Genomic DNA, 19481 nt, shown 5'->3' on the forward strand with positions numbered 1-19481 from the left:
GCTTTTCTGTGCGTTGGAACCTACTTAGCAGCATCTCAAGCTTCTCTCCACTAGATGCTAATAGTTTCTCTCCCCAGCAACACTTGTGAGAACCAAGAATATCTCCAGAAATTGCCAGATCTCCCCACATGAGAAGCACTAGGCTTGACATTACCTGTGAAACATGACATGGTTTCACTACATTGGTAACCTGATGGGTATTGAACTCTAGAATTGTGCATTGTTCTATCTTTATAAAAACATTTAATACGATTGAATTAAATGTTTTAAAATTTAATTTAAAATGTCAGCTCTCTTAAATTACATTTAAAATTTTGATATTTATTCACTATATTCTGTATTTTACTTTTTAATAGACTACCTTGAATGTTTAACAGACTATCTTGGATATTTTAGGAGAATAAAAAGCCTATATGAAAAGAAATTTTAATTTTCGGTTTTACATTCACCTTAGCTTACATCTTTTGATTAAAAAAATACTGAAATATACTTTGCATGGATTACATTTTTAATTTTTCTAATGAATTGATTATGAGAGAAATAGAAAACACCAAAGCAAATCTCAGAAAATAAAACCAAACAAAGAGCCTAAGAGCATAAATGGAAAATCTTTAAAAGGTGGACTGCTTAAATTTTTAAAAACTAGGAGCACTGAAAGTGAGGAGACATCTGTCTAGCATCGCCCCCTGTTTGAACCACATTATCTTAGGTGAGATGTGGTGAGGCCAGATGCAGATGGAGAGAGAGAAGCCGGAAAGAGTGGTCCCAGTTCCCTGAGGAGAACACAGCAGCGGAAGCATAGGTCAATCACGAGGCAGAAGAGGGGGTGGGGGGCAAGTGCCTCCACTGTAATTTCTATGGGAAGGAAAGGATGCAGCCCGGCAGGCATGTTGAGGATTGGCTAATTTGAATAAATCCAGTGGGCTCTGGAGCAGAGGGACGGTCCCTGGTTGCCTGGTACCTGGCCCTGGGGCAATGAGAACGGGTATATAGTGGCCCAGATAAAGCAGGTGATTGGGGGTGTGGACTTAGCTTCTCAAGAAGAGGAACTGACCAGCCTTTAGCCAAAGCCTCAATGCTAGGTCAAGACAGAATTTTTTAAAACTATGTTACACCCACACATAGAATTCAGGGACAGGACCTTGCAAATTCCTCATTTGATAAAGATGCAATTACTGATCATAACAATTAAATGAGTAAGAAAGGTTTTTTTTTTCAGAAGACAATAAATGCAACAGACCATTCATCTTCTTTACTAAGTGAAGACTTCATTACTGATCAAACAATGAGAAGAAATGTAGTCCTCCTGTATTCTTGTCCTGGCCTGAAAAATTTTAGGTGTAGATCTAATTGAACACGATTCAAAAAGGATTTGAAATGACTTAAAGAAATTTATATATATATATATATACTGGGGAATAAATGCCAGATGAAGGGAAAATGAAGAGAGAAATATCCAGAGATGCAGTCCTGTTCTCCAGAAAACTGACTACATGAAAGCTCATGTCTTTAGGGCTTAGATCTTGTAGGGTTTGTAGAGATGCCACAAATGTGACTGCCTAGTGACCTAAACAAAGAGAAAAGCATTATTTGTTTCAAAATCACAAAATGCCTATCAGAAAATAAAAACTACCAGTTGCTCAGGAGAAATGCACCTTTTCTAGAAACCAGGAACCTGAGAAGAATCCATTCTCAATTCTTGGAGCTGAAAATCATCTGTTGTGTATAGACTGCAAGTAACATTTGTAGCCGGAGGTTTTCTACACCAAACATTAGCTAAGAAGTTCTTTCACATTATGGTTTCCCTTCGTAGGATGCACTGGAGCCAATGGTGCAGTTGTTCTCACCCCTGCTTACTGTCACCACTACTCAAATTTCCCAGCTGGTTTCAGGGAGAGGAGATGACGAGGAGCAGCCGGACCGGTACTAATGCAAAATCTTTAATTGGCAAAAATGCACCTCGACTCACGCCATCGCCTGAGGCACCAGGTGACTGCAGGGGCAGTACAAGCACCGTCCCCGCCCCTTCTCCATCTTCCCCAGGTTCCAAGCACAGAAAATGACCTCTAGGTCAGCTTCTGGATGTTAACTGGCATCTTATCACCGAACAAATGATGTTACAGTTGGAAATTACAGAGGGAGGCATCACGGTTTACATATTTCAACTCACACGTTTTTGCTCAATAAAATTAAATGCTTCTATTATCTCTACAGCAAATGTCACAAAATAGCAAACTCAGTGCAGGAAGGACGGTGTGTATTACATCGTCCAAGAGGGACCACTCTTTTATAACCGATTAAACTCATTGCAGTTGAATATTCTAACAATTGTCACCAGTGCACAGTTCAAGTTAACCACCTCAGTACAATTTGTTTACAATTATCAGGGTTACAAATGGCCTTCCAAATACATCCTGGGGAGGTCTGACAACGTTTTCTGTCAAGTATGTACTGGCCCAGCAGGGCAATTTTCAATCTGGCCCCAGAATACTACAGGAGGTCAATTTCCAAGTTACAACAAGTATCTGACCTATACATGCTTTTTATGTGATGTGTGAGCTGTCGTTTCCACACTGGACCACCTCCTCTAAGGCTACTTACTACAACTATTGTTTCTTCCAGCTGTGAAACAATTTTAAAGGCACTCACTGATCTTTGATAAATTAAAAAAACCCTCCCCTCTAAAACAAACAAACAAAAAACCCACCTGTTTCTAAAGGCTTGATATTATGCAGAAATTATTTTCAGAGTGGCTATAATTCTCCATCTACTTCCCCTAACTAAGCCTAGTTTCTCTACTGTCTTGGTTGTATTTAACAACTTTTCATATTTAGTGAGTGCTTATTCTTGCTGGGCACTATCTTAGGTGCTTTGCTTCACACACATTATGTCATTTTATGTTCAGGACAACCCTATGAAATTATCTCCATTTTACAGACAAGGAGACTGAAGCTTGAATGAATGACCTGAAAAATGTGTCCCAGTTAACCCAAATTAGATAAAGATCTAGGATTCAAACTCAGGTTTGTCTGAACACAGATCCTACATCTTTAACCATTATGCGCCTAACAATTGTGCTATAATTTAATATTGCAGATGCATATTTTGCTGATTTAATCAAATTTGTATATGTGTATTACATGTATACGTATACACACATGCATACACATATTTGTACTGTATTTCATGTATATAATAAGTTAAATAGACTTTTGGGACTAGCCAAAGAACCTTTCAACCATGTTCATTTTAATTTTTTAAATAAGGTGTATTGGGTTTTCCAATTTAAATTTAATATCTCCTCATTAGGGAAATTTGGGGATATGCACAAAAGAAGAGAAAAGAAAAAAATCATCCAAGTTCTTGGGTTTAAAGCTGAATACTTTCTAATATTTTGTTAATCATAAATTACAACATTTTGGTTAGGAAAACATTCTATGGGAATGAACATTTTAAATGTTAAAGGCATGATCTTATAACATTTTTGATATAAAGTTTAGCCAACATAGGACTCAAACAGACATAGGTTCAAATCCCAAAGCTACCATTTACTGGCTGGTGACCTTAGGAAGCGGTTTGACCTCTTGAGCCTGAGTTTCCTTGTATGTAAAATAAGAATAATAATTATTCCTATCCCACTGGGATGTCCTGAAAGTTGAATGGGACAATACATGTAGAGTGCTTGGCAAACACTTAGTGCTCCAGAGAAGATGGTAGCAGTGGACATGGCATAATTTTCTTTTTCTTTCTGAATCGCTCTATTAAAACAGATAAGACAATTAGGTATAAACCAAAAATCCATGGTCAACATTTACTGTGAAACTAGATGACTAGATTTCTTTAGAAACCTCAAAATATCAGCCAGGGAGGACAAATCACCAGTCACAGGACCAGAGTGGCACCAGCATCTAGGCAGCAGAAAGCAGAGAGAAGCAAAGACAAAGCACCATGGACCCACTTGGGAACAGCCACTGAAACCAGGAGGGCTTTATGCAATCCAGTAATGGGCAAGTGCAAGGGGGCTCTCGGTAGAAACTGGGACTAGAAGAATTTAGCACTTATGAGCTTTCTTCTAGGACAGGGGTCCCTTTCAGGAAAGGGCCCAGCACTAAGGAGAAACTTCTGGAATGTAATCAAAATTGAACAGAACTGGTCCAATTGAGACAAAGGAAAGAAAAGATCCAGATAAAAGTGGCGGTGGAGAACGGAACCAAGAAGTCCTGGAAAACAGCAGAAGAGGGGATTCTCTGAAGTTAGAAAAGCTAGCCTGAATCAGGCCTCTAAAATTTCAGAAAACTGATTTCACATGAAAATGAGCTGCAGAAAAGCATCGAAGTCAAGTCCTATGCAAAGTTATTATATGATAAAAGAGAATAGAAAGCAGAATAACATCACTATAGATAATAAAAGCATATCAGAAAGACAGGGATAGATCAAAACTGTAACCTATTTCAAATAAACTAAAAGACATTAAGAAAATGATACAAGATGTAAAAGAACAGTATAGTCAGAATTAGAAAAATGAGGTGACAGAGCATAGGAATGAATTATAAATAAATGAAAAGACATTTCTGGAACAAAGACTAAACTGGAAGGAACACAAAAGCAAATAAGCACAAAATACACCTTAAGAAAATAGGAGGTGAAAAGAAGGAAGGTTTTAAAAATCAAAAAGAAATAAAGAGATAAGGATTAAAGAGAAAGTAGCAAAGGAATATAGGCAAAGAAGATTCAAATTACATAATATAAGAATCCCTAAGGAAATGAACCGAAGCAAGAAAGAGAACAAATGCTAAAAACAATAATTTAAGAAAACTTTCTTGAAATTGAAAAAGAAAATTGAAACTATATATTGAAAGAACACACCACACATCTGAGAATATCAACTCAGAATGACCAACACCAAGGCATATTTTAATAAAGTCATTGGATTTTAAAGAAAATTAATTATTTGAGCATCTAGGGGAAAAGGGCAAGTGATTTATAAGGGAAAAAATTAAGTTACCGTAAGACTTTATGACAGCAATGCTTTATGACAGGAAAAAAAAAATAGAGTGACCTAATTAACATACTCAAGGAAAGAAGTGTCTAAAGGAAATATAAAGAAAAGAATTTTTATTTAGCAAAACTGACTTTCAGACATAATGAGCATACACAAACTGTTATCAACATGTAAAAACTCAAGGAATATTATTTCCATGAGCCTTGCCTGAGGAATATACTAGAAATGAGCTTCAGAGAACCAAAATCACTAGAGACATAGACACAAGGACTGATGGTGAGAACTAACTATATAAAACATATAGTTATTATAGAACTATGAGCAAATGAGCATTAAAAGGGGAAAGTAGAGTATTAATGGCTATATGCTTAGGCAATATAGATATAGTACAGCTACAAAAATTAATGGGAGATGGGGAAAGTGCATGCAACAAAATTTGTACTTATTTTCAATGATCATATTGCCAGTGGTAGTATTAGTATCATTTGTGTATATACTATTGGAATTGAGTAATGATGATGAGTAATGATGCAATATTCTGATTCTATCATTCCCTGTGTCCTTGAGAACTAGGATTTTGGTATGGAAGAAAGGAAATAGAGGGACTCCCCTGGTGGTCCAGTGGTAAAGAATCCACCTTCCAATGTAGGTGACGCAGGTTCAATCCCTGGTCCGGGAACTAAGATCCCACATGCCACGGGGCAAATAAGCCCGTGTGCCACAACTATTGAGCTCTCACGCCTCAACGAGAGAGCCCACGTGCCACAAACTACAGAGCCCACGTGCTCTGGAGCCCACACACCACAACTAGAGGAGAGAAAACCCACACACCTCAACTAAAGCCCGAGCAGACTGCGCGCCATAACTAAAAAGATCCTGCATGCCTCAACAAAGATCCCGTGTGCTGCAACTAAGACCAGATGCAGCCAAAAAAAAAAAAAAAAGGAAAATAAACAAATTAAATAAATAAATATTTTTTTAAAAAAAGAAAGGAAATGCTATACAGCTATACAGATGCTATAGATGCATCTAAAGAGATGCTATACAGAAGAAGTTAAGTAAAAAGTCTTGTCTTCCTGAATTTAAATTTGAACTATTAGTATGAACTCATAAAGTAACGTGTCCACTGAAGAAGCCTTGAAACAATGATCATCCCAAGCAAAGAGACTGTGGTTTTGAAATATCATTTTCCCTCAAAAAATGTCCAAGGCTTCTTAGAGAAGTAGCTATTTCCATACCTGGGGCCAGAAACGTACAAGATAAGCCTGGAAAATTTTGACACACCCAATAGCAAAGAACTTACCAAAGAGTCATGTAAAGAAGACTCAGAAGCCAACTTGAAGAAGCCCCCCACTAGCCAAATACAGGACAATATGAGCTTCAATAAAGATATCTGAATGGACAGAATGGGGATTGAAATCCCTTCACTTGCAGAAGGGATCAAACACAAGTCTGGTCAAGTGTGGATCCAGCTGCCGATTTGTAGGGAATACAGAAGAGAGAAGAAAATGTTAAAGTGAAAAATCCAGACTATGGGAAGCTGCAGATCAAATGCCCCAAGTTCTTCAACAGATATTGTGTGAGGAAAAGAAAGGGATGGAGGGGTAGATTGCAGATTCAAAGAAATTTAAATTTTTAAAAGCAGGCAAGACAAAAGTACAGTGTCTGGGGATGCACATTTTTTGATAAAACTCTAAAGAAGTGCAAAGAAGTGATTATTATAGAATATGGGTAGCGGTTACTTTGGAGAGAAGGAGGAGAGTTGAGATTGGGGTGGGGTACACAGAGGAGCTGCTGGAGTAGCAGCCCAGAAAAGTTCTATTTCTAAACCTGAGGAGGGGTTACAAATGTACACACAGTTCATTACTCTTTGCTTTTCTGTGTGATTTTCTGTATCCATGTTATATTTTACAATAGAAATGTCAACCAAATAATAAGTGCTAAATAAATATTAGCTATACTTAAAATTAAACTGAAAACATCTTTAAATGTCCTAACATCATAATAAACAGCCAAGTGGTGGAAAACAGACTCAAAATTAAGACGTTCTGAGAAAGTCTCAAGAAATACCTAGATTTGGCTTGAATCTTGGGAACTGACTCTAGGGAAGATATGAAATCGAAGAGTTTTGTTTTCTTCCTGGGTTGGAAGGGGAAGTTGACTATCCTTCAGGATTAGAGCTCTCAAAAGGATGAAAAAATTAACTCTAAGTGCTGGGAACGACAGGAACAAAAGGGGAATAACCTTAGGAACAACTGAAATAACCAGTCAAAACCCAAGCAAGGTACGTTTTGGGGCTGAGAGGCACGGACCTGGAGCAGCCAGCAGATGCATGCTGCAGGTGTGAGGATGTGACCTCCTCTATGTGACAGGACAAAGACACTTGTTCTGACCCACGCAAGCCAAGCCAGGCCTCCTTGATTCTCTGGTTCCCATTTTTAGTATTTTGGAACACGCAGGTGCCTAGCGCTGAGCTGGAACCAAGGCCCTCAGTCCAATGCTCCTTGGAACGTTTTAGCTCTTAAAAGAGTGCCCTCTTGTCTATCTAGAAACAGTTAAGTGACATAGAATGTCTCAGGTCAGTCTCCACAGCAGGATGACCCTGAAACCGAGAGCTGCGTGCATGAGGTTTACAGAGGGTGCCCACAGGGACCACCGTCTGTGAGGGAGTGAAGGAGAAGAATGGGGCAGAGAAAAGACTGGAGTTGTGATGCAGGCAAAATACAGGCCACAGACAATCCCACAGAAAGCTCTGGAGCTGGGCTAGCTATTCAGACTTGTCTCACCTTGAGGTAAGGGGCACATGGGACTTCACTCCCACCACGGACACCAGCACCCCTACCACCCCCGCCGTTAACCACTCATTGGATGTGGGCTGCTCCTGGGGAAGCGGTGTGACCTTAGGCTAAGTAGCTCTGTCTTCCTTTGAGGGTAATTCCCTGAGAGTCCCTCAGGTAAGAGCTGTTAGTCACCAATATCCCCAGGTGCAAGGACAGGAGTGCCTCCGTCCTAAGCAGGATAGGGACGGAGCACCACAATCCACTACAGAGAGCAATCATCTCACGTCTCTTCAGTCAACCTGTGGATCATGCATACTTTGTCTCTACAACCTTGCACTTCATCTGGCCCCTTCAGTGCCTTTTGGCCTTATGTTCAGAAGAAGAGTTTTGGGCTTCCCTGGTGGCGCAGTGGTTGAGAATCTGCCTGCTAATGCAGGGGACACGGGTTCGAGCCCTGGTCTGGGAAGATCCCACATGCCGCGGAGCGACTGGGCCCGTGAGCCACAACTACTGAGCCTGCGCGTCTGGAGCCTGTGCTCCGCAACAAGAGAGGCCGCGATAGTGAAGAGGCCCGCGCACCGCGATGAGGAGTGGCCCCCGCTTGCCACAACTAGAGAAAGCCCTCGCACAGAAACAAAGACCCAACACAGCCAAAAATAAATAAATAAATAAAAGATTACTATAAAAAAAAAAAAAAAAGAAGAAGAGGAAGAGTTTTGCCTTAAAGTTCCAAAGATGCCTGGGAATTTGGCCTTTAAAGAATTTTCTTTGCATACTGACCTTCAAGTGAAGACTGACAATGCATTCCTAGGATCACAGCATTCTCATCCACTCGTACAACCAATATTTATTGAATGCTTTCTGGGTGCCAAGTCCTGGGAGCTAAGCAGGAGGACCACAGTGGTGAATAGAATAGAGTCGCCTTTTGGCTAAAGCTACCTGTCATTCAGTGTTGTTCAATTCTGCATAATGATGACGCTCTGCATCTGTGCAGAGTAATCCTTCATGTTACTTCCCTTCTGGGGTTGGATGCTACAGAAGATAATTATGTCATTCTTGAAAAATCCATGACAAGATTCTTCTGAGACATTTCTTCCCAGAGCTAAGTGGAGTCTTTGACTTGATGTCTATTTGAGACAGTAGGCAGATGAGTTAGGCAGGGGCTTTAGACAGCAATTCAGGATAGTGTTCCTGACACCTTTATAATGATCAAGTTTCACTCTTTGGGACAGTTGAAAAAACAATCACCACCTGTGTTTGTAATCATCTGATATTATTCACTTTCTTGCATAAATGCATAGAACATATGTTAGGATATAATTCTCCATGGATCTTTCTGTAGGTTTAAAGCCTAAATCTAATACTTGGGCAATGGAATATATTTCTCACTTTGTAATATTATTATTATTACCTCAGATTGCACTATATTCTAATTATTTGCATACACATCACTTTCCTTTCAGCCTTTTTCAATATCCTGCCCTATTAATTCTTCTTCTCATTTGTTACTTCAATCATTTGCTCTTCACAAATGCATCCGTCTCAGCCAATAAATATTAAACATACTCGAATTTCCTTCACCTTAAAAAAATCCTCCTCAACTTATCTTCCTCCTGAATGTGTTGCTTTCTCTCTTTCCTTCCTTGTGCAGTCAACTAACATTCTTGAATGAGCAGTCCGCACCTAGTGTCTCCATTTATTCACTTTCTGTTTATTTCTCAGTCCTTTGGTATCTGGATATCACCAGAACCACTCATCTGGAACTCCTCTTGGTAAGGTCTCTGGTCACCAGTGACTTTTCTCTGCTGTGATAGTAAATTCTATGTATCAATTTGCCTGGGCAATGGCGGGGGGGGGGGTGCTCAGATATTTGATTAAACATTATTCTTGGTGTGTCTTGGGAGGATGCTTCTAGACAGAATCAACACTTGAATTGGGAGACTGAGCAAAGCAGATTGCCCTCCCCAGTGTGGGCGGGCCACATCCAATCCATTGAAGGCCTGATTAGGACAAAAAGGCTGAGTAAGAAAGAAGTCTCTCTCTCTGCTTGACTATCTTTGAACCAGGGCATCTGTCTTCTCCTGCCTTCGGACTCAGACTGGACTAGACCCTCAGCTCTCCTGAGTCTCCTGCTTGCCAAGTGTAGATCTTGGTACTTCTCACTCTCCATAATTGCATCAACCAATTCCTGTATACATATACATATATACATATATATATATATATATCATACACTGTTATGTATGTGTGTGTGTGTGTGTGTGTGTGTGTGTATATATATATATATATATACACACACACACACACACACACACACACACACACACACACTGTTAGTTCTGTGTTTCTGGGGAACCACAACTAATACAATCACTAGGTCCAACTTAGCTCTGCTTCACATCCTTATGGCATATGAAGTCATTTACCAAACTCTTCCTCTTCAAACTCTTTCCTCTCTTAGTATTGTCACACCCCTTTCTTCTACTTCTTATCTTTCTGACTCCAATTCATTGGCTCTCCTCCTCTCAAACATTCACTAAAGTTGATATTTTAAAGTGATTCCTTTTTCTTTTTCTGTACTCTGTTCCCCAGTGGAATATTATTTCAATTTCAACTACTGTGTATTTGCTTTGTCTTCCAAGTCTTCACCTTTGTAAGTATTCATCCTTCTGATCCATACACATTCTCCCTGTCGTCTAGGAGGTGTTTCTCTCTGGATGCCTGCATGCACTTCAGACTTATTCAAGAGTAAGCACATTCCCGTCTGCCCCTAGGTTCTTCATGACCTTTTTTTTTTTTTTTTCTTAGATTCCATATATATGTGTTAGCATATGGTATTTGTTTTTCTCTTTCTGACTTACTTCACTCTGTATGACAGACTGTAGGTCCATCCACTTCACTACAAATAACTCAATTTTGTTTATTTTCACGGCTGAGTAATATTCCATTGTATATATGTGCCACATCTTCTTTATCCATTCATCTGTTGATGGACACTTAGGTTGCTTCCATGTCCTGGGTATTGTAAACAGAGCTGCAATGAACACAGACCTACTAGAGAATGGACTTGAGGATATGGGGAAGGGGAAGAGTAAGCTATGACAAAGTGAGAGAGTGGCATGGACATATATACACTACCAAACATAAAATAGATAGCTAGTGGGAAGCAGCCACATAGCACAGGGAGATCAGCTCGGTGCTTTGTGACCACCTAGAGGGGTGGGATAGGGAGGGTGGGGAGGGAGGGAGACGCAAGAGGGAGGAGATGTGAGGATATATGTGTATGTATAGCTGATTCACTTTGTTATACAGCAGAAACTAACACACCATTGTAAAGCAATTATACTCCAATAAAGATGTTAAAAAAAAAAAGAGGAAGCAGATTATTCCCATCATTATCATTATCATCACCCTCATCATCGTCCCAGTCATCCAAAATGCAAAGTGGCTTCAACCTTTCTTTACCAGTACCCTACATTCAGCGATTACCAAATCCTTACTATTTTACCCAACTGGCATCATTTAGATTCATCCCCTCCTCCCCACTCTTCTGCCTTATTTCTCATCCTTTATGACAATGACCTCCCACCTCCTGCGTCACGACACTGCCAACAGAGGTGTTATTCTAATCAAAGACAAGATAGTATCCCTCCTCTGCTTAAATGTCTTCTAAGGTTCCCCACAGTCAAAAGAACAAAACGTACATTCTGACTCCAACGTGCTTTCCAGCTTCTCTCTCACTTCACCCCACCAGACACCCCACATGCAGCCAAACCTGATACTCATGGCTGTTGCTCTTTCACGGTGACTCCACCATCCCTCTGCCAACTTGTTCTCCATCTGGTGAATTTCTACTCATCCTTCAAGGTCCTCACTAAACTGTCACTTTATCTGAACAGATTTTCTCAACACTTTCAGATATAATCAGTCACTGCTTCCTTTAACTACCCATATACTGGACACCCTCTCTGGCTTTTTGTCATGATTGAGTTACATGTTAGTGTCCTCCACGCTATTAGGAACTCCTCCAGAGTAGGGACTGCATTGTATTCACCTTTTTGTCTCCAGTCTTAATGTGGTCCCTTGAAGATGGGAAGGACTCCATAAATGTGCTAAATATTAACGTGTTAAGCATGTTAAAATGAATTAAACTTGAAGACACAGAACTGCAATATGATGGTAACATCTATGAAATTTACACACTTTAACACAGCAAGTTCACATCTAAGAATTTATCCTAAATAATCTTACTTGTACACAAATATGGAGCCAAAATGATGTTTGAGTTTTTAATTGTGTTTATTTCTTTAATAAACAAACTTGGATGGTCCATGTTATCTTTAGTCACTGCACTTCCTCTAATTTAGAGAATATATTTTGTATAGAAAAAGGGTTTCCAGTATGACCTAATTTTCATTTTCCAAACTCAGAAAGAAACAAAACAAACCAAAACTCTACTTTTGGCAAAAAGGTTAGATATTTATTTAGGTAACATATGGCTTTTAGTTGTTCAATACACAGAGATTTTTAGGAATAGGTGATTCTTAGAAACTGATGAATGAGCACTTACAGATGTATTGTTGAGGGAACTCTACTCAATACTCTGTAATGACCTATATGGGAAAAGAATCTAAAACAGAGTGGATATATTTATAGGTATAACTGATTCACTTTGCTGTACAGCAGAAACTAACACAACATTGTAAATCAACTATACGCCAATAAAAATTTTTTAAAAAAGAAAAAGAAAATAGTAAACATTCAGAAAATACTTACCGAATAGATTATCTTTCCAGAAACAAACAACAAACAAACAAGGTGTAATGTTGATCCCTTCTGACAACGGCCTCTTACTCTACCTTCCCACCTCCTGTCCTTCCCTTCTCTAGTCACAATATCCTTAGTTTGACATCCTGATTTGGCCTGTGTATTTGTTGGAAGACAGTACTTGCTCTCTTTGATAAGAAGCCAACATTCATATGATTTTGTAAAAATGAGGTGCAAGAGGTGACCTGCAATTGTTCTGTGATGCCACTTCAGTAGAGCAAGTTGGCAGAAGAGCTGCAGGCTGGGGCCCCTTAGGGAGCTCCTCCGCACCCATGAGGGAGAGATGGAAGGCCTGGAGGAGTGGACGAGCTGGGAATCCCGCTGGACTAACTTCTTGGTGGGCTGTGGGCACAGGTGGCTGCTTCCCCTCTTCCAGCTGCCATCCAACTATAGAGAAAGGGATCAGCACAGACTCTCCTAAGAGTTCCTAGAACAATCCCCTTTCCCCTTCTGGCCCAGGTGACTGCCACTGGGCTACTTTTAAATCTTCTTGAACTGGAGTCAGGTTAAACTGTGTATCAACCCCAATCTCTCCTGGCACCACTACCAGGAATACTTAACTGCAGGCCCAGCCTGTGGCAGAGACCACACTCGCCACACCCTCTGCATGCCCTGGTCAGAGTGGTAGTAAGGGTGGTATTTAGCTCTGCCGTCATCAGCTACTTCCAGAAGAAGACTATGTGAGGAGACCAGCCTTAGGCTCATTTAATAGAAAATTAGTCCACATTTGACAATGGATTTCTGTCGAAGACAGGGAAATTCTTCTAAAGAATTTATTTTAGAATAGTGTTAATTAATCCCTGAAGCTAGACACGTGTGTTGTTTCCTGCTGTTCCTGAGAAAGCCTCTCTCGAGGCACCAGCACTTTCCTCCCAGCTCTGAGGTTCAAACGCTCAATGAAGCCTGCGGAGTTGCATGCTGGCCACCACCCTGGGGCAGAGCCCACAGAAGTGGCCTCTCTACTTTTCTTGAGCAGCTTAGCAGGTCTCCCCAATATGGACAGAAATATATATAGGGGCAAGACAGGATGCAGATAGAACAGTTTAGGAATTCCAGAACTTGATAAAACTGAACAATTTTATGGGCTCTGAATGAATCAATACACATATACATAACTTCAATTCTCTTTTTCCTTTATCCCATGGAATTAGGGGAGTAGGTCCTGTAATTACAGAAGGTACAATATTTCAGAGTCCTGGCCTTAGGGATAAGTGCCCAAATTTCCCTTGTCTTTCACAACTGGAAGTCACAGTAGAAATATTAAACTGCACTTTGGCTGGGGGGGCTTCTTTAGGGGAGGAGAGAGAAGAGAAGAATCCATGAACATAGCCATTTGCAGGAAAAGAAAAGAGAAGAGAATATGATGGAAACTTAGGAAGACAAAAGAATCAGTTCATGCAACCAATATTATTTGCAAGTCAAGAAAAAAGGAAGTGGCCAGGGAGTTAGATTGTGAAAGGTGAATAGGTACCAAGGCAAGGAGGGCCTTTGGGACACAGAGAATAGCACGAGAGAAGGTGGAAAAGGGTGAATGAGCAAGTATAATTCAGGGAACCTGGAGCGTGGATGTTGGTGAATAGGGATGGTCACCTGAGATGAGGCTGGAGAGAGCAGGGACCTGGACACTTGGGACCCTTTCGTCAGAGTGAAGACTCGGGAGATGGGAATTCAGGTCAACAACACCACCATGCACCGAGACGTAACCAGTAGTTACAGGAGTTTAAGGCTAGAGGAATAACATGTGCTGGAGTGGACTTGCAGAGAGCCACGTCCTCACAAGGGAGTGTATGAAAACCCACCTCTTCACTGCAAACCCACCTCTTCACTGCCCGAGGACCAGCCTCGTGTTCCGAGGTTCAGGGCCCAGCGCTGACATTTATTCACTACTTGAGCAAGTCACCTCATCTCTCTGAAACTCTTCATCCTTTCAAGCGGAGATATCTATAGCTATTTCACAGGGTTATTGTGACAATTAAATGATTCTATAATGTAGGTAAAAGCATATAACACAGTGCCGGTGTATAAATACTCAGTAAATGCTGTTTTTTCCCCTTTCTTCGTTTCCCCTTTCTTCTACATTTTTATGTTACCATAACCCTACTGAAATGAATTTCCACCCCTCCTCCCCTCAAGTTAGTCAAATCTTACTTGACTTGTTTATTTGTTGATTCATTAGTCCATTCATTCAGCAATGGTTATTAAGTGGTTGTCACGTACCAAGAAATGTGACAGGGGTTAAAGATGAACATGGCAGTGCCTACTCTATCGGAAAGGAGAAATAAATAAATACACAAAGGCAATGTAAAAATAATATGAAATCTTCCTTGACTACTCCAGTTGTAAGTGATCAATCATTTGTCTGATTCTTTATGCCGCTTTCATCACTTATGGCAAAATTACCTTGTAATGCAGTTAATTTTTCAAGTGGCCGTGATTCATCTCCTCAACCAGATGTAAGTTCCATAAGGATGGGCACCATATCTCATCATTGTAGTTTCTTCGGTGCCTTGATCATAAGAATTTAATAAATACATGTTAATGCTTGTAATGAGATGGAGAGGCAGAAGCTTACTCATTCACACACTTACAGTTAAATTCCTATCACTAATACACTCACACTCTGTTCCCCCTTTTTTTTGGTCTCATCATGGAATTGACATGAAAGGAAACAAGGCACGCATTAGCATTATAAGTTTTCATTCCAAGTACTGATGTGTTCTCTCCCATTCCCTACAAACGGTCCCCTTACTAAACTTTAACCCTTCTCAAGCTTTCAGCACCACCCATGACCTCCTTATATTCTGCAGATGGGTGATCTAGCTTTTCTTTCACAGAAAAAGTAAAGCGTATTGAATGAACATTTCTCAAATGGTCTCCCCCTCATTCCTCATCAATCTACACATTTACATCCCCATCTATTTCTCTCCCTCTCCCATCCTCTCTTCACTCTTTCTTACCATTACACTCTTCCTCTCTTCTCCGAATCTGATTTTCTCCCAACTTCAGATGAATCTTGCTTCCTCTCTTATTCCTCCCTGTCCCACAACAAGTCCCCAGTATTTTAAGCCTTTCACTGCTGGCTCCTTCCTCCGAGCAAATAAGCATGTTCCAGGGTCTCTAATTAACTAAAGAGGAAGAAGGGGAACAGAGGAGGGAGAGGAAGATGAAGCAAAGGAAAACCATTCCTTGACTGATTCCCTCCACTAACTGCCTTATCTCTGTTCTGCATTCACAGCCAGGCTTATTTTGGGTATAGATAGCATGTTTAGTGACTTTTCCCAAAATTAAAAAATGAATATAGTCTCAATGCAGAAGTCTTAGAAAACATGTTGTAAGCGTTTCTTATGTCTGTATATTCCTTTCAATATAAATTTAATGGTGGTATTTTTTTATATGACTGAACCATAAATTACTTAACCAATGCCTTATAATTGAACATTAAAGTTGTTTCCAATTTTGTATCATCATAAATAATGCTGTGATCAGTACTGGTATATGTACATTTTTGTGCTTATCTCAGATAAGTTCCTTAGGAACACAATACAATTTCTTGGCCAGAGACCACATGTTGGAGGGGTTTAATAGATTCACAGCTAACCTGCCTTGAAAGGGTAAACTTAGCATCTACACTTCTTTCCCTGACATTCACTCCTTTTCTTTTTTAAACTAACCATGTAACCCTTTATTTATTTATTTGTTTGTTTGTTTGTTTTTATTGAAGTATAGTTGATTGACAATGTTGTGTCAGTCTCTGGTGTACAGCAAAGTGATTCAGTTATACATATATATATATTCTTTTTCATATTATTTTCCATTATGGTTTATTACAAGATACTGAATATAGTTCCCTGTGCTATACAGTAGGACCTTGTTGTTTATCTATTTTATATGTAGTAGTTTGTATCTGCTAATCTCAAATTCCTAATTTACCCTCCTTTCCCCTTTGGTAACCATAAGCATAAATTTGTTTTCTATGTCTGTGAGTCTGTTTCTGTTTTGTAAATAAGTTCATTTGTATCATTTTTTAGTTGCCCCATATAAGCGATATCATATATTTGTCTTTGTCTAACTTACTTCACTTAGTATGATAATCTCTAGGTCCATCCATGTTGCTGCAAATGGCATTATTTCACTCTTTTTTATGGCTGAGTAGTATTCCATTGTATATATGTACCACATCTTCTTTATCCATTCATCTGTCAATGGACATTTAGGTTGCTTCCATGACACTCACTTTTCAATCCACTGAAGTCTAGCTTCCACTTCCATCACATTATTGGATTTTTTTGAATTGTCCTGTCCAGTTCCTACATTGGTCTCCCTAACCCCTCTAAAGCCTTTGGCACTATTGACAACCACTCCCCAACCCCATGAAATTTTCTCCTCCCCTGGTTTCTGTCACATCACTGCCCCTTGGTTTCCTTCTTGCCTTTCTGTGCCCCTACCTCCTAATTCAGTTTTTCCACATTGCCTACACTTCCTGTTAAAATTGTTCTTCTGCCCTTACCCTCTTTTCTGTGTATTTGACCTTCCTGGTCGATCTTATCAACTCACACAGTAAACTACTACATAAAAACAGATAACTCCAAAATCTCTACCTCCAGTTTAGAAAGGCCTCTTCTTACCTCTAGACCAGTATATCCAACCACCATTGGATGTTGCCTATAGAATAGACAAACTCAATATTTCCAAAATTGAACTCATTATCTTTCCCCCAAATTTGTTCCTTTGCCAGCATTTTATATCACAGTTATGAAAACTCTTAGTTGCCCAAACTGGCAACTTGGGGACACGCTTGCTTGATCTTGGGGCCATATCTACTTCTAGTTATTTACCAAACCCTATCCCTTTTCTTTTTAGAGTTCTCCTTTCCTCTGAACGGTGCCTGTCATAACTTACCTTAAAATACCTTCATTTATATAGCACTTTACACTTTGATATATGATTGGCCTTTTTTTTTTTTTTTTTTTTTTTTTTTTAAACATCTTTATTGAAGTATAATTGCTTTACAATGGTGTGCTAGCTTCTGCTTTACAACAAAGTGAATCAGTTACACATATACATATGTTGCCATATCTCTTCCCTCTTGCATCTCCCTCCCTCCCACCCTCCCTATCCCACCCCTCTAGGTGGTCACAAAGCACCGAGCTGATCTCCCTGTGCTATGCGGCTGCTTCCCACTAGTTATCTATTTTACATTTGGTAGTGTATATATGTCCATGACACTCTCTCACCCTGTCACATCTCACCCCTCCCCGCCTTTTTGTTTACATTTTTCTATAAACTGTTTTTCTGTGGCCTTTGGGTCTATATCATGTCCACACTGGGAACTGGGTGTGTATCATAAACACAAAAATCCTTTTAAGTATGAGGAAGGACATAAAATAATAAATTATGTGTTTACACTCAGTAAAATTTTGTTGGCTTGAATACATGAATAGATGAATGAGTGATGACATTACTGCTCCTTAGCGGAATTCTGAAATTGGAGGTACATCCTTGGGTCCTGCCTTCTTTTTCTTCATCCCTTCTATTATTCCTTCCTCTCCCAACGTCCTCAGGCCTTTCATGCTGACCAGTCTCTTTTGTGAAAGAGAAGAAATGATCCGATAAAAACTTTCACTGTGGTACCTCTCCTAGGAATATTTGCATATTGAGAGGTCAATGTGATCACACAATTTCACAAAAACAAATCAGTGAAAAGGGGATTTAGTGTTTATCGTCCACTAGACAGAAACCATGGACATAGGTTCATCCTCTGTGTCGCCAACTCAGCGACAGGGGTTGTGCTCTGAAAGTTGGTGGAGAGGAAGCCTCTCCCTAAGGGCTAAAAACGAAGCCACATTCACTTTGTCTAAACTGCCCTTGTGGTACATGGTTTTGATGTCAATAAGCCACATATCCCAATCTCAGAAATTCTCTACAGTCCTCTCTTCAGTAGTTTAAAGGAGAAAGAAAAAAATTTCAGACATGCTAATTCTGTGCACAGCTCTTGCATTAAGTCATTAAAATCCCTCCTTAAAGCTTTTCAGGTACTTAAGTGGATTTAAAAGAAAAGTGTAGGACTGCTTGTATTTCAAGAATTATATTATACTCAGTTGGCTTAGTCCATGTTTTTTATTTTTTCCAAACTCGAAATGGCCCCCAGCTCTATGTGGAGAATAATAGTACTGCTAGCAGGCACAGCAGTCTCCCATTTTTTCAGGCCGCAGGATTCCTCATTACACACAGCTAAGATAATGTTCTGCACAGATACACTGGGTGCTCCCCAAACATCACGGCATTTATGCAATACATTGTTTCATTGGTGAGGAAAGAGAAATTTCAGGGTGGGATCAGGGCAGCAAGAGACTTTGAAGTGCAACGACATTATTTCACAAACTGTATATCTCCATCCAAAGATATTTCATACTGTAGACACTATCAATTTCACCCCACCACTTTTTTAGCATCTGCTGAACTGTATTTGCTTTTATCCCTATGATGACATTAGCATGAGGAACTGAAGTGTTCCCATTCTGCTAAGTAGGAATGCTTCATTTCCCTGGCACCTATACCTGCCACTGTTGCTTTCTGAACCAGCAATACCTGACAAACGACATAACTGCAGGCTTCGTTTCTGTTATCCCTATCAACAAGGTGTGGTATGAAGAAGGCAAATACAACTCTGCTTCTCCTCCTCCTTTGTATTTCTTCTCAGAGGTATCCCTTCCAGTACTTCATTTGTTTACCTGTGCAATACTTATTGAGCATCAATTGTGTACAAGAAAGTTATATTCTTCACTACGATTCAATTCTCTGACAGGGCCTTTTTTGTGTGTGCTGGTGTTGGTGGTGGCTGTGAGATTCTAAGAGGTAGTCAAGAATGTCTA

At 39.8% G+C, this 19481-nt stretch overlaps 1 long non-coding RNA gene across 1 annotated transcript in view; it reads right to left on the reverse strand.

Moving 5' to 3' along the window:
- Window positions 1–15050: 15050 nt before the first annotated feature.
- The window catches only part of LOC133101596 (uncharacterized), a 63864-nt gene continuing 59433 nt past the window's right edge, over window positions 15051–19481 (reverse strand). The window contains exon 3 of the long non-coding RNA XR_009702663.1: window positions 15051–15115. This is a non-coding gene — a long non-coding RNA (uncharacterized LOC133101596). The remainder of the gene's footprint in view (window positions 15116–19481) is intronic.

This window comes from Eubalaena glacialis, chromosome 11 (assembly GCF_028564815.1).
Source record: "Eubalaena glacialis isolate mEubGla1 chromosome 11, mEubGla1.1.hap2.+ XY, whole genome shotgun sequence".
Taxonomy (NCBI): Eukaryota; Metazoa; Chordata; class Mammalia; order Artiodactyla; family Balaenidae; genus Eubalaena; species Eubalaena glacialis.